The sequence below is a fragment of the Ascaphus truei genome, chromosome 1 (genome assembly GCF_040206685.1).
Source record: "Ascaphus truei isolate aAscTru1 chromosome 1, aAscTru1.hap1, whole genome shotgun sequence".
Lineage (NCBI taxonomy): Eukaryota > Metazoa > Chordata > Amphibia > Anura > Ascaphidae > Ascaphus > Ascaphus truei.
The window spans coordinates 267,005,996-267,010,995 of NC_134483.1; the positions used below are offsets into that span (position 1 = coordinate 267,005,996).

Here is a 5,000-nt window from a genome sequence, read left to right on the forward strand (position 1 = left end):
TCATTTGGTAATTAGTCTGATTTTACACCTGAGGAGCGCAGTCTATTCTTTGTTTGTTATATATATATATATATATATATATATATATATATATACACACACACATATGAAAAAAGAACTTTAAGCGCTACAGTAAAAATTACCTATTGGGCGTATAACCACAGTGTATAATTATCAATAACATAGAACATCAACCAATATTAAATAGATAAAGGGGGGGTGGTGCACCCCAAATTACCTGTCCCTAAAACAAATGCAGCCAACAAGGTCCACAACCCCACAAAGTGCAGAGTAGAAAAGTATACGGAAGAATGACCTTGGCGCAAATGAAAGAACAAGGGAGAGGGAGGAAAGAAAACATAGGGTAGCATGTCTAATCAAATCGTCACAAACAGATGGTGAGAGATACACTCACCCTTAGGTGGTAAATAAGAGCCTTTATTCACACATTTGGGATCTGGAACTTTGGAGTTAACTCTAGCAGAGATGTCAGTTGCCTTCTTTCTTGATTGAATTTTGATCTCAGATGAATACCATATCATGAGGATAGAGAGGGAACATATATAGTGCAACACAGTTTTATTAAAAAACCTAAAAAAACACACATGAATAAAATACTCACACTCAGTAAGTATAAAAACGGGCAATTGGAGAGATTTTAATCTAACTGAGTCTCTCACATTCAGTTTGTGCCCAGATTGTAAGGCGTGCAAATATGGAAAAAAGAAATCAGATTGTTTCACTTCCAATACAACTAATGAGACCTTTCAAATAAAGGATTTCATTAATTGTAAAAGCACAGCAGTGATTTACTTACTAAGCTGTCTTTGTGGACTGCAATATGTAGGACGCACGATAAGACCTTTACGTCTAAGAATTTTAGAGCACATTAGAAACATTAATATAGGACTTGAAAGTCATAATGTCTCACTGCATTTCAAAAAAGTCCATCAACTTAATCCGGCTGGTTTAGTCTATCAGGGCATAGATTTAGTGAAAACTAATTGGAGATGTGGCAATCGTATCCAGGATGTTTCTCAGCAAGAAACATTCTGGATACATAAACTGCGCACCTTAAGACCCTTTGGTCTTAACATTGATATAGACCTGAATTCCTTTCTGAATTGAAACCTGTGTTTCTTTGTTTACAAAAAATATTTTTATTATCAGCATGTTTTTGCTTAATGGTTTCTTTTTTTTAAATTGTTTTTCCTGCACTGGATCTATGTGTTCTCTCTATAGATTGTGTGTATATACAGTACATATGCACAACATCTCAACTATGTGTCCATTTTGTTATTGTGAATTATTTATTATATTGCTGTTTATATTCTTGGTCAGATGTCTGTGTATGTATAACTATGTATATTTTCATTCCAACCCGCTTTTTATTTTTATTTTACTATGCTGCTGTTTTGTATTACGTTAAATGTTTTGTGTCGTTATCCCCGCCCCTTTTCCCCATTTGACCTATCAATCCCCGCTAATACGTCATCATCTGGGACTATATATATGGGACTATGTAGTCAATCATATCACTACACCCGAGGAAAATCATATCCACGATTGAAACAAGTAGGGTGGTTCCCTAGATGTTTGGAGAACATTGAGCTGTCTGCCTTTCCTGCTTCTGCTGCTGACGCTGAAAGCCCCGCCGCTGTGAGATTGCTGTGAGACTGCAGAGATTGGAGGCTTACCTTTGACTTTGACATCATCCGCTGCGATCAGCTGTGTGTCTGGGAGGAGTAACATTCAACTTCCCTGCTCCAGTTACGGCTACAGAGAGGCATGGCTGAAATTTTCTACAAGACCCAGAGTGGTCAACTTGCCATTGTTCGTGTGGGAGCATGTGAGTTGAATGAGCTCACCGCTCTCATGTATATGTTTTTATTAAACTGTATTACACTATATATACTTTTCTTCTTTTTATGTGGTCAGGGAGAATTCCTGTCCTAAAAACTGCTCCAGATCAGAAATCTGGGAACGCCTAAATATTCATACACCACGTGAGTGGGCATTCATTAGTTTAACTAGCAATTAGGTGTTTATATTACACATTTGCACTATGTTGTTTTTCTTCCTTTTTTTTATATATACCTGAGGGGAGTCTTTGCACTTGGGAGTGTTCTTGTTGCCTAATTTAAGGGGGTTGGGAAACACCCTCATACCAGCTGTATCTCCCGATTGGTAACATCAATTTATTTATAGAACACTGGGTGATTTTAGTTTGCACTTATTTTCTCTGTTCCCCATTATTGACTACCTGAAATTTCGCTCCCTTCATAACCTGGATCTATGCTGTTACTGTAGGGAACTTGAACAATTCCCTCTGAAGGTCGAGAATTTTTCTAATCCACCTTACATTTTATTGCATCATATGCATCACTGTATGTTATGTTTGCACTTTGTGTTGTTTAGCACCGTGTTAAATCACTTGGGTTTTTAGTTTTTTTCCCCCCACTATTGAAGTCAGGCTTACAGGTCTGTAATTCCCTGGTTGTGATCTAGCTCCCTTTTTAAATATAGGCACCACATCTGCTTTACGCCAATGAGCCTGTGGAAATGAAGTCCTGGAATATTAAATGTAATGGTTTGGCTATTACTGAACTTAACTCCTCAGAACTCTTGGATGTATGCCATCGGGGCCAGGTTCCTTATTTACTTTAATTTTATCAAGTCACCTATGAACTTCTTCCCCAGTTAACCAATTATTAATTAATATTGAGGTTGTGGCTTCCTCCTGTGGCACTACTATTAAAATGGATTCTTCCCTGGTATACACAGAAGCAAATAATTTGTTTAATACTTCTACTTTTCCCTTAACTCCAATAATCTGAGTTCCCATCTCACACTGAAAGGGTCCTATATTTTCATTTCTGATGTTTTTGTTATTAAAGTACTTAAATAACTTTTTAGGGTTAATCTTACTTTCTATTGCAATCTTTTTTTCATTATCCATTTTGCCAATTTGATTGCCCTTTTGCAATTTTTTTGCATTCCATATAATTATGATAATATGCCTCCATCCCTTCTGACTTCAAGTATCTAAATGTCTGACTCTTCTTTTCTATTTCCACCTTTACCTGTTTACGTAACCACATTGGTTTTGACATTTCTTTTATACTTAATACCCAAGGGTATACATTGAGTGTGCTTTTCTAACAATGTTTTAAAGACTGCCCATTTATCTTCTACATTTTTCCCTGCAAAAGCATAATCTCAATGTATTACTTCTAGATTAGTCCTCAGTTTATTAAAATCTGCCTTTCTAAAGTTTAAGGTCTTTGTTGAACCTAAGTAATCTGTTTTTTGATAATTTATTTCAAATGAGACATGTTATGATCACTGTTACCCAACTGTTCCAGGACTTGAATATTTACCATTACTTCTACATGGTTTGATATTACCAAATCCAGTATTGCCCCTCTCCTGGTTGGTTCTTCAATAATTTGGGTCATGTCTTTAAGCATCCACACAAACCTGTTTCCTTTTGTTGCAATGCTAATCTCATTGCCCCAGTCTATGTCTGGATAATTAAAATCTCCCATTATTACAGGAGTTTGGAATTAGATCTATTGAGCCTTAGAAGAGGGATGTAGATTTGGGTAGCGGTGCTACAGGCCAACGGAGGAGGTACTGTACCTACAGAGGCGGCAAGGACCAATCTAAGAGCAGAAGAGGACAAGTGAGAGGATCGAGAGGAGGAAAGACCCCACTCCCCCTCCCCGTTTCATTTTCTCATTTATTTTTTGTTCCCTATATGATTGAAGGCTTAACTTTGTTGCTTTATATGCAGTATGAGTTATAATTTTTTTTTTTTAAATCACCTATTATGCAAACATGAGCAGAAGAAGGATTGGTTCCAGACAGCTCACCAGGTAAGAATAAAAATTGAAATCGTTTATTGGACTACTGTACATAAAAAACAAAAAAACAAACATAACAGGACAGGAAAAACCTCCCATGCATTTCGGGCTCTACAGCTCTTTCTCAAGGAGTATGGTTAGGGCTGTGTAGTGAAAACTCTAATATCGTCCTCCTGTGTACTCAGGTGCAGCTGACGGTAGTTGTAATTAGTTACTGCACCGACACACTTTATTCGAGCAAATACCCAGTATGTACCTGGCAGATACCTGGAATGCGCCGCTCCTCACCTCTGACAAGCCCCGTTGCGTTTGCCTTCCCAGCCTGGGTTCATGCCTGGCTGACGGGCGGCTGATCTGTTAAATGATAATGATTAGGATTTAATAGGCTGCAATGCTTCGCGTGTCTACCAGATGGCATAAATTCATGAATTGTAATGCAGTATATATATATATACTGTGCAGTATTGCAGCCAGCGGGAATAAAATTCTTCAATCCCTGCCTGGAAAATAACCCAATGCACTCGGGCAGAAAACAGTCACAAACCTCAATACACCCGGGTATACCCGAATTCGTGGGACTAGCCGAGCTCGAATAAGGTGTGTCGCCAGTGTATAGTTGCACCCGCTGCATTAACAATGCAAGTCCAAAGGGGATCACATTAAACTTTAACCATTAAGATGAAATGTAGCATAATAAATGCTTACAGAAATAATTAACTACTCATGGTATATGTTCAATGCTATGTATGTCTAGAATACCACAGAAATATATATATATATATATATATATATATATATATATATATATATATGTAAACCCCGTTATAACGCGGTCCTCGGGGTCCACCCCGAGACCACCGCGTTAGTAACGGGGTCGCGCTATTTTTTTTAAAAAAATGGCCGCCGCGCGCCTGATCGGGAGGGAGTTAATAAATAAATTTTAAATTTTTTTTAAAAAAATGGCGGCGATTCATCCCTCCTCCCTCTCCCTCTCAGCCCCCTCCATCTCCCTCCCCCCCCACCCCGAGGTATGCCCCCGCAGGGCAGTGCCCCTCTCTGGGTGCAGGAGGGTGGGTTACATGTCAGCAGCACGGTGTACTCACGGTCACAAGTCCGAGCTGCAGAGAGGCTGCA

General features: G+C 38.6%; 1 protein-coding gene across 3 annotated transcripts in view; it reads right to left on the minus strand.

Moving 5' to 3' along the window:
* HOOK3 (hook microtubule tethering protein 3) overlaps positions 1-5,000 on the minus strand; it is a 727,656-nt gene that overhangs the window by 297,399 nt on the left and 425,257 nt on the right. The window lies entirely within an intron of this gene.